Genomic DNA, 12,065 nt, shown 5'->3' with positions numbered 1-12,065 from the left:
TAAATTTGTTTAAACTGTAGTAATCATTTCATATGCATATGTATATCAAAAATCATATTGTATACTTTACATACAATAAAAAATAAAAAGGAAGTGGCCATTAATTTTTGCCTACCCATGAAAAGCTGAAATGACTTATGACATTAATTGCTATAATTTAAATTGTATAAAAACAAAAAAATTGCATAAAGCATAAGACAAACTCCAATGTATTTTTTATCTTTAAATATTTTTAAGGCTGGGTGCAGTGGCTCACGCCTGTAATCCCAGCACTCTGGTAGGCCAAGGCGGGCAGATCACCTGAGGTCAGGAGTTCAAGACCAGCCTGATTGACACGGTGAAACTCTGTCTCTACTAAAAATACAAAAATTAGCTGGGTATGGTGGTGCACACCTGTAATCCCAACTACTCAGGAGGCTGAGGCAGGAGAATCACTTGAACTCAGGAGGCGGAGGTTGCAGTGAGCCAAGATCATGCCACTGCACTGCAGCCCGGGTGACAGGAGACTCCGTCTCAAAAAAAATAAAGGAATTTGAAGACAGAAGGCACACAAAAGGACAGTAGAATACCGTTTAATAACAATTATTTATTTCAGTAAAGAGAGAACTCATAGACTTAGTGAGTATGGGTGCATATTCAGAAATGTATGAATTCAGAAGCTCATTCATTTCACCTGTGTATCAGGCTAATTATAAGTAAGTTTGCATAGGACAATCCAGGTTAACACCTGGTGTACTGGTATAATTACAGCATCCCCTCTTATTTCAGAAATGTCTGTTTGGATATAAATTATATTGGTCAGTTTAGTCCCTGATCACTCATTACCCTCTAATTGTCACAGGTGAAGGGGTTAATGAGTGCCTGGATTCCCAAATATGAGATATACTCTGGAAGGGCTATATACTTCTTTTCCTCCAGGGCTCCTATAGTTAGGCAACAGTAGGGTTTGGGCAACTGAAACCATAAGCCATAGACTACTTTGTGACTCTGGGAATTCAGGGAAATTACTTCTAGGCTCTCTGTTGTACAACGACATCTATTGTTCATAATATTGTGCTTCTTGTCTATGAGTGAAGCCTAAAAAAGGAAAAATTATTCTGAGTTTGCACTGGAGACATCTTTTGTAGTTACTGTTCTGGAGGATATCATGAAGATCCTCTAAACTGGGCAGCAACCTTGCTACTGGCTATAAACAGTTAAGAAATTGAATAAAAGCAGTCAGTCTTGATGCACTTCTGACTGGTTATGACTGGTAAGATGGCCTAATTCAGTTATGCTATGAAGCTTTGAACCTTATCTGTCAAAAAGGCAGAATGGAGTTGCTCAGAAAATTGTGTTGTTTTAGGCAAATCCGACTTGCTTAATAGGAGGAAGCATATTATCTTCTAGCATAAAAAAATCACAAATGCAATAACATACCCTATAGCAAGCTAAGATTACATGTATCATTAATTTTTGGCAAGGCTGCTAACATGCTTTAAGCACGGAGAGAGGTCTTTGGAGGATAAAAAGTTTTCTTAACCTACAGGGGAAAAAATGATGAAAGCAATACCCTGAAGGAGATTCTTTACCAACATATTATTGGACCCCTCTTTTATATTCTAGAACTTGAAAAGTAGAAAGTGTGTTAGGGTTTGTAGCAGAGTCAGTAAGGGTAAAGATTTTTGCAAAATATTTGCATTATTTAAAAAATTATTTTTGACAGGAATTTTGCTTTCTCTAATTGTGAAGTCAATCTAAATACTGACATTTTAAAATGTGATCAGTATTTTTAGCTTTTTCTTAAAATTATACTCCTATTGACTACACCTAGGCAACAAAAACTCAAGATATGAAAGATATACTGTATTGTGAAATTAGTAGTGATTTTAAAGATCTACAAACTTTAATAGCTGAGCATTTTTATAAAATTACAAAAATAATTCAAAATTCAAAATGATATCATAAAAACAAACTGTTGGCTAAATTTATGAATTAACATGCCTAGTTTAGTTTCTTCTATTACTTCGACCACATGAATAATTATTTGCCATTTTTTTCTTGTATACTTTGTTTCACTTATCCAGCAGGATATAAAGAATACAATGATACAAAATATACTGTTTCCCTCCTTAATAAACTGGGACTTTGTTGGAACAGAATGATGGATATGCAAGTAAGTGTAGGTCATGTGTAAGGTTATATGATGTTTTCATCTGGGAAACAAAAAAATTCTGATGTTCAGGACATACTCCCGTTGTGTTACATCAGAATATCTGGGGTAGGACCCAGGCATCGGTGCTAGTTTTTAAAGCTACTCAAGTGGTTCTCGTGTGTCGTCAGGGTTAAACATTGCAGTAGAACTTTGCTACTCAAAGGGTAGCAGCAGCAGAAACACTTGGGATTTTGGTTAGAAATGAATATGCTCAGGCTCCACCCCAGGTGTAAGAAATCAGAACGTGCATTTTAATGAGGTGTTCCAGGTGATTTATATGCATGTTAAAGGTTGAGAAACAGCCCACAGAAATTGTGAGAGAAGCGGAGAGATATTTTAATCTAGGGAAGCCATCAAGAAATGGACATCTGGAGTAATTGACAAATGGAATAATGGGGAAGAGGAAAGTAAACAAGATAAAGAGCAAGGGGAACAATGAAGACGAAAGTGAAAGAACCGAGGAGGAAACAGGGAAAAACAATTGAAATGATCAACAGTCCCCTGCAATACTTAGCTTGTGAATATCTTCTGACAATTGGCTTATGTGTAGTTAAAATCTGGGAACAAGGGATGGAAACAGGGAGTGGTGGCTCCCTGGGGTCACTAGGTGTCTCAGGGAATGCTGCTCTGAGTTTTGATTTCCTTACAAAACCGTTTATTTAAAGTGAACTAGCCACGGCTGCTTCAAGAATATCCTAAAGGGAATGTTCTCCCACACCTAAGTAACATGTGGTTAGAAACTCAAGAGTTCAATTTTATTTTTCCTAATTATAATGAAGTTATAACTGCTAATTTTTTAGAAAAATACAGAGAAAATTTAAAGTAAACAAGAATCCCTCATAATAGCATAAACTAAGAGAAACTATCAGTAATATTATGATTAGTATCCTTACATTAATATTTCTATGAATATATTAAATATCTTCTCCTCTAAAGACAGAGCCCTGCTTATGCAGATTTGTGTACTTTTTAAATTCATCATTGTATTAGACATTAAAGTAAATAATATCACCAACATCATTTTTCTAGAAAATATATTCTTTGTTCTTTTAATATAGCATCTTATGGTAAAATATTTTAAAATACAAATAATACTTTTAAAAATCTTATCATTCCACATCCCCAAAATAGCCATTCCTAAACTTTTGGTATTTAGGCTCCCATGTGCTTTCTCCAAACTTAGAATTATATTCTAAACATTGTTTTACAACTCATTTAAATATTCATATTGATACATTTTCTCAGAATCTCTTTTTTAAATAGTTAAATTAACAAATTTGCTAAAGATGATTGTGACAGGCACTATAGGTCAGCTTATTCAACACCCATTGTTGTTTGCTGTTGACCTTTTATGCTATAGTGATTGAAATGCACCAAACTTGATTTTCTAGCCTGCCTTGCAGTTAGAGATAACTATGGGGCCAAATTCTAACAAATAGAATCTAAGCAGAAGTTTGCTGGTTATAGTTTGATAAAAGTTTTTTCTTTCCTAATGAAAGGAGACAGAAGAACTGGTATTGCAGTTTAACTATGCATCCTTTTCTCTGTCTTGCAAACAGATATGCTGCCTGCAGGTGTAGCTGGCATCTTTGCAATCAGGAAAAAACTAAGCCAACATTGTTTGTATGATGAATCAGATATACAGAAGGATCCCAGATCCCTAAATTATCACTGAATAGTTCAACCATCTCCAGCAAGACCCTACCTTTGTTCTTGTTTTAAGAGAAAAATAAACTCTTCTATATTCAAGGAAGCCTTAATCAGGTTTATTGTTACTTTCAGCCAATTGCATTGCTAACTGGTAGAAAGTTACTCATCTTTATCTCGTCATGCATTTTCAGACATAATTCTGTGGAAATGTCTCTATTGCTCAGAAAACAAAGATAAGGATAGGATATTTGTTCTAGTTAAAAGAGTAAAGAGGAAATCTAGCCCCAACTCCTTCTTGGGGCTAGAATTCCCCCAATTGAACCCTATCCCACTGTGCTTTTATGTTCGTTGATTTTTTACACTTAAGTAACTTTATCTTACATTTGCGTCAGAAGAGGAAAATCAAAACAAAACTTCCCAGGCTAACGTAAGTGAACTTCAAATTTAAAATATTAAATGGAAAGAGATAGTAAATATAAACACAAGATTTTTTTCATTTATGCATTCATTCCTTTAGTCAGTCAACCAGTATTTATTTGAAGGACTTTTACGTGACACATACTGCACCCTCAGGAAAGATGTGGTGAATAGTATTTTTGTTTTATTTCCTTCCTTCCTTTCTATTGATCTTAAACTATTATTCTAATAGGGGTGGACTCTGACAAGCATTATGAAAGCAGATATTAAATTGGATTATAGTTTTCTATTTTAGTGGGTGCAAGAATGTATCTCAGACCACAAAGCATCGATGCATCTGTGTTCAGAAAAAGCATTAAGAGATTTCCCACCAAGATAAGACCCATTGAAAAAAAATAATAAGATAAATAAGAGAGAAAACATACTAGGTTTAAGTGGCTTTTGAAACAGTTCGTTCATTTTTCAACTCAGCAGAATGTTCACAGGTATGGAAACCCATATTCACAAGTTGAATAAGCAAGCCAATAAAACAAAAAGTGTAGGCAACTAATTTTCACTTAAAAAGCAGATTAAACTCACATTTCAACATTAAAATAACAAACTGGTGTGGTTATAAAACATTGGCTACAGATCTCAATAGTTCCATCTCTGATTCTATTTGGTGACTCTGCCCCTTTATTCGTATTTATTTCTAATGCACAGTAGAGCATAAACAGACCTTATACATAAATTAGCTTATCTAAATGCAAATCATCTCATGGAAACTTCTGGTAAAATGCTTATTTACAGGCCCACCTTTGAAAAAAAGCAAAATATCAAATTCCTAATTCTCACTTTTCTTTGTATTATATTTACAAAGAATATTTTTAGCTCATCCTTTACTAGCTTTCCAGGGGTTTATGCAGTTCATCAAGACAAGGTAACAAAAAATGACATATGGATAAGGTTCCATCTTGTTTATCTTGATGGCTCAAATCATTGTAATATTACTATTCTGTAGTATTTTACCAATCTACCCGGGCTTTTGCCAAGACAATACTTTTATATTGGATTTACGAAGTTTTCAAGCAAAAATCAAATGAAGTGAAAGCTACAATACTGGAACCAGTCGTCTGGGCTAGTGGTAGTAATTTTTTAAGCCCGAATTTATTTTCTTTTTTTTAAACATGAGACCCTCTTTAAATCATGCTCATGTGAAAATAACTTAATTAGAAACATTAGCATTTTACTTGTCACCATTACATTTAATTCAGTTTTGTATTGCTCGTCCTAAAATGGAGATTAGAATACGGTGAACTGGAAAAATGTAATAAATCCTGACCTTTCCCCTGCTAGTTGAGAGAGTTTTGTTTAGGTTATATTAAAATTTAATTAAATCACGTTATTTTATGTATGCATGTACCTAAAAATGGACCATACTTCCATTTTCACATTAGTTAAGATTCACAATGCCTCACATTATTTTATGAAGTCTAAAAGCCTTAAATGCTCAGGTCTCTTTAAGATGGTTTAAAAATTACCAGCTACCCATTTCAAAATGTTTATTTCTAAATGAAGAAAACATGTAGGTCTTTGGAGAATATTTCCTTTTCTTTAGTTTTTAAGTTATGGGCATATTAACCAAAAGCATCCAATTACTTAAGAACGTAAGGTGTTATCATCTTGGTCAGGGGGTGGTAAACTTCAGCCCATGGGCCAAATCCAGCCCACTGCCTGCTTTTGTAAATAAAGTTTTATTGGAACACAGGCATGCTCACTCATTTATGTATTGTCTAGGGCTACCTTTGATGGCAGCAGTGGGCCATCCAGAGCAGCTGCTGCCATCGCGCCGGCTGCAACAGGAGGGCACTAGCGGTGGTGGCAGGAGCGGCTACAGGAGCAGCAGTGGCAGTGGTGGGAACATCACAGGCTGCGGGGAACCGCGGCTGGGGCTGCCTGCACACTTCACAAAGTGGATGGTAGCACCACCCTCCCAAGCGGAGGACCCAGGCATCTCTGTGTTCTGCACCCTCGGGGTCCTGGGAAGGACCCCCCTGCCCCTGCAGGCTCGGGAGTGTCTGCTCCTGCTGCCCGGCATCTCCTTACTCCTGGTCCCCGCTCCAATCTCAGAGCAGGAGGGCTGGGGCTGAGCCCAGGCGCTGTCACAGCCCTGCCGGATATGTGCCTGCTTGGGGCAGTGCTGACACACCAGCCCCTCGCCACCTCGGACCCCTCTGGATTTGGGGCACCGACGAGTGCTGAGGGAGAAGCCGATGGTGGGGCAGTGACAGCGGCTCCATGCTGGCCTGTAGGTTCCCCTTGGCGCTAGCAGCCTGGGAGCCATGGAGGACGGCAGGAGGCAGACAAGCTCCTGGGCAAAGGTTGAGGGTCCCCAGTGAGGCTCCACCTTCAAGCCAGGGCGCACTGCCAGTCCCGTGGACCAGAGTGGGAACTTGTGGTACTTTTTCTGGGCCCACTCATGGCTGCCCGTGGATGAATTGGTGCCCACTTCCTTCCCTCTGAGACCCATAAAAGCCCCAGGCTTAGCCAGAGCAGAGCAGACGACAGGGTGACCAGCTTCAGAGAGGAACTAACCTCTCTGCTGTATAGCTTAACAATTGTCAGGATGACCAGCTGGAGAGAGGAGCTACCCTCTGATGAGAACTGCACACTCGTTGGGACAACATGCCTAGCAGAGAGGAGCTAGGCTCTCTGCTGAGACCTGAACACTCTTCGGGGGATGACCTGCCGAGCAGAGAGGAACAACCCTCCTCTCCATAGCCAGGGTGTCTCGATGAAATGTTCATCTCCTAGCCCTGCTAGGACAGGGACACCAGGCTATGGGGACACCCTGGCTATGGAGAGAAGCTTCCCACTGTGGGTCTCCTCAGAGCTGTTCTAATGCTCAATAAAGCTACTCGTTGCCTTGCTCATCCTCCATTTTTCTGTGTATCTCATTCTTCCTAGTTACAGGACAATAACTTGGGGCCCACCAAATGGCGAGGCTAAAAGAGCTGTATCACAAACAGGACTGAAACAAGCCCCTTGCTCACCATATTGTGGACGAAGAGAAGGAGAGAAGAGCTGTGGACCTTCGAGGAGTCTAGACCTGGGAGCTTCCCAATCCAGGGCTGTGACTCCCTCTTTGGGTTCCTGCAGTTTCTGATGTCTCCAAGTTTCCATGCACCACCACATTCCTTGCTGCCAGGTGGAGGAGCTACATGCAGTGCACCTGGTACAGTGTCAGCTTTGCAGAGAACTAGTGCCCGTGCCGGCAACCTGGCGCCGCCCGCCCCCTGGAAGCAGCCAGCATGTCCGGCTGTGCGCAATGGCCGGACCCCACGCTCACACACACACTTCTTCCCACTGCACGCCTGACTTGCATTCTCCCTTGGAGGCATGGGAGCCATGCTGGTAGCATGAGCCAAGGGAAGCCAGCCAGGCTGAGCGGACGGAATGAGCCTAGCGGGCCCGAGCAAAACTTGGGCAAAGGCACCACAGGCCACAGAGGTTTCCGGCCAGGAAAGCGACACCCCAAAGATCCTGTAACACTTTCATAGTACAAGGAAAGAGTTGAGCAGTCTGACAGAAAATGTATAACCTGCACAGCCAAAAATATTTACTATCTTGGTCTTTACAGAAAAAAGTTAGATTCTAGGGCGATGCATGCAGAGATCTGGCATCTTTATCAAATCTTCATTATTCTTACATTAAATTAATATTGAAACTGCTCCGTTTATGTCAATAAATAGTATTGGTACAGAAAACTACAATGATGTCCAAATTCACCCAAATTTGTGAACAGAATAAGAATAAAAACCAGGAGCCACAGACCTTTGGTCTCATGTTTACCTGCCACACATTATACTCTCCTCTCTAACAACGCACACCTCACCTTATTTTTCTTCTTTTAACTTCACATATTACAATCATAACAAAAGATGGTATAACTTATGAAACAGCTTTGATATAAGCATGCAAAGTTCTGTGACTTAAAAATATTTTTCTTCTAAACTTTTATAAGCGTGTTAATACATAAATTTAAATTATTAGATTCTTTATTGAAACTATTTCCTAAGTACAACACCTTGCTTATATGATTGTATATTTTATTATATTATTATACGAAAAGTAAGTAGTTGCATTGTGTGTTGGTTTGCAAACCTTATTTGCCTACGGGGGTGGGTGGGTGTGTGTGTGTGTGTGTGTGCATCCCTTTAATCGGAAGGCATTTTGTAAAAAAATTCATGAAAATTTAAAGTGCATTCCTTTATTTAATCATATATTCCTTTTTTGAACAAATATATATGAATACCTTCTGGGTGGCAGGCACTGTACTAGGCTCTGAGAATGTATCAATGAATTTATTTCTAATAAAAAAGTAAGAATTATTTACATAAGCTATGACAACATTTTTAAACACTTCTCCTTTAAAATAACTATGCCTTCCCCAGAAGCATATCTATAAACCAGATTATACTGTAGGTATGGTTAATCAATATTGATTCTGCTTAGGAGTTAACATCACCTTTTATAAAAAATGCTAATTATACAGAGTATTTTAATAATTGACTACAGTAAAATGTCCAAAGAGATATTTGACATTTATAGCTAGTTTTACTATAGATTTTTATAAAGTCTATAGATATTTAGATCATCTAGTTAGAAAGTGGCTAATACATTATTTTCATGAAACCATGACTTTCAAGGAATATTCACTTATTCAACTGTTCATGCATTCACACATTCAACAAATTGGTACTGGGTGCCTAGAATGAGCCAAGTTTTATTGTAGGCACAGGGAATATAGCAAATAAGCATGGCAGAAGTCCTTACATACGTGGAGCACACATTAAAATTGATGGGAGACAGAAAATAAACATATAAGTAAGTTGGCATATAATGATATTTTTTAAAAAAGGAAGGCAGAGAATGAAGTTAGTGGTAGATATGAAAAATTCTAATTTTTAATAAAATGGCCATGGAACATTTATTTGTCAAAGTACGATTTTGAGCAAAGACCTCAAAGAAGTAACAAAAAGTCTTGTGGCAGGAGTGTGTCTGGAGTATTTGGGCAACTGCAAAGAACACGAGATTGACTGGGCATATATTCCCTTTGTAATTGACAAAATATATGCACGTGTAGAGGTTTACCAGGGAATATATTCATTCTAAATTTGAAGTTTTCCTTGATTAAGTATATCTTTTAACTTAACTTTCCCTTTACATTTATAAAATGTGTCCTATTATAAACATACAAATATTGATGCATAGCAAAAATACTTATTTCAAGATCAAGATCAAATATAATGAAAGAACAAAGGCCATTTTTTTTTTCTTTATAAAGACAGAGGGTAATTTAGAGTTTCAATATCCTCCTTCAATTTATAGCCTGTTCCAATTTAGGCAAGACATTGCGGCGAGAGACTAGAAAAGCTCATGCACTCCAAGGATAGCTAAGAAGCCACCAGTAGTACATACATTTACTGTGATGGCTCATCATATTTTCTAAAGAGTCTGCTAAAAGCTATCTTAATCTTTTCATTATTTATTTTTTGATGAAAGTATGTTTCTGGCTAGCAATAAGTAGAGAAGCAAGAAGAATGGTTTGAGTAACTTATGACTAAATAACAAGGGTTTTATAACTAAGAACTATGGCTCTCCCTAGGTCCAGGTCTCAAAATGTCCTAATGGTTAAGAGTTCACTTTCTGGACCCAGATTTCTTGCTTACAAATTCTAGTTTGTCCGTGTGTTAACTATGTAATCTTGACATTTTATTTAGTCTGGCTGTGCCTGTTTCCTCATCTGGAAAATGTCAATAGTAGCAAGTCATTGGGTTGGTATGTTTAATGATTTAATATAAATAAAGTCTTGGAAGAGTATCTGACAATTAAGTGCTTTGGGACTTGATCCCATTGAATGAAGGTTGCACCACATCTTTCTTTAAATTAATTTGAACTCCAAAGGACAGGTTCTTTCTTGAAACATTCCCTCAAACACCACTAAAAATCATTAGGTCAAGTAGGAAGTCACTTAAAGAAAAAGTTGTTGTCCTATAAATGTCTAAAGACAATAGGCGCCAGGAGTATAAACAGAGAAAAACAAATGAGAGACAAGTTAAAAAAAATTGTGATGTATAACATCTCCAGGTTTTTAAGGTCACATTATGTGTAATTATTCATTTTAGCATATCTGCCATAACTTGATGTGTAATTGTCCATTTTAGCACATTAGCCATGGGAAGAGTTGACAGGCATTCTAGTGTCTGGCCAACAGTGGTAGAGATATGGTGTATTTGACTCTCAAACCTCTCACCTCATCTACCATATAGGTACCAAGAGTCTAATGAATCTGTCCATTTACTTCCTTGTTTTCTTAGACTAGAAAAGCTGTTCTTAGAGGGAAGTCCTTTTTCATATACCTGGATTCATCCAACTAGTCACATAATAAATGCTGCCCACCCCCAGCCCTGCTTTGTTTTTAACCTGAACTAATCATTATTTGTACATCTCTATTTTCTAGTATTTCCTCTGGGTGTCCTGTTTAGGTAAAACACAGCTTTATGACGCCCTTCCCAATCAACATTAGACTATTTGTTTCAAGATAGTAATTAACTTCCTGCCTAATTTGTCACACTTAATTTGAAATTAGGCGTGCAAAGCTATTAAACACTGTGGTTGTGGTGTTTGCATCTGGCTGAGGCAGTAGCCACTGGCAGCCTTGATTTATCACTCTTCATTTAAATTCCTGTGCCAATGATTTTAGTTCTTAAATGCTGTGAATGGCATTTATGGATTTCAAAATCAAAGTGAAAATAAGCTACAGTTAAGTTCTCAACAGCTGAGATCGATGAAAAACGGTTTTATAACTGAATGCCCTGCAGATAAATCCTAGGGGCTTGACCAAAAAGTGCTTCATGCTCAGAGATGTTGCTGTGGGAAGACAACCAGTATTCTACCCTAATGGCTATTTATAAATCAAGATCAAAACTGTGCATCTTGTAACAGTGCCATGTAAATTTGCTCCCAGATGAAAACTATTTTTGCTAAGTCTTTCTTAAAAGAACAATCCCCAAAAGCAAGCTTATCCTACTGGGAAATCTCATCTTTGATATTCAAAACTCTATCCAACATTGCTTATATTTGAGGAAGCAGAATATAACATTGCTACTAGACCTAGCTTATAATTCTGTGGGCAGATTGTCTCCTAAAGTGAATGAGCATGATTCTATAAGTTTCTTATCAAAGTCTGACTGTGGTGTAAATCTTGACTTAGTGAAGGCTTCTTCAGATATGGACATGAAGAATTTGACTTTTCTATAACCCTGACAGAAACAACTTGTGAAAATTTGTTTTTCCTGTCTGACTTTATGATCCCAAGTCTCCACACACTGTTAGGGCAACCCAAATGCTATTCTTCCTTTAGGGTAAAGCTCCTCCAAGAATTGTTCCAGCTTAGTTACGCTTTTCTTTCCTCCTCTAAAGTAAAGCATTTACAATTTGCATCTTATAATTTAACACGTTACTTAAGATATACTTTCTGGCTGGGCGCGGTGGCTCACACCTGTAATCCCAGCACTTTGGGAGGCTGAGGTGGGCGGATAACCTGAGGTTGGGAGTTCCAGACCAGCCTGACAAATTTGGTGAAACTCTGTCTCTACTGAAAATACAAAATTAGCCGGGTGTGGTGGCATGTGCCTGTAATCCCAGCTACTGAGGAGGCTGAGGTGGAAGAATCGCTTGAATCCAGGAGGCAGAGGTTTCAGTGAGCTGAGATTGTGCCACTGCACTCCAGCCTGGGCAACAGAGGGAGACCCTGTCTCCA

This window comes from Mandrillus leucophaeus, unplaced genomic scaffold (genome assembly GCF_000951045.1).
Source record: "Mandrillus leucophaeus isolate KB7577 unplaced genomic scaffold, Mleu.le_1.0 Scaffold963, whole genome shotgun sequence".
Lineage (NCBI taxonomy): Eukaryota > Metazoa > Chordata > Mammalia > Primates > Cercopithecidae > Mandrillus > Mandrillus leucophaeus.
The sequence above is the reverse complement of the archived record's forward strand: the minus strand, read 5'-3'. Positions refer to the sequence as shown.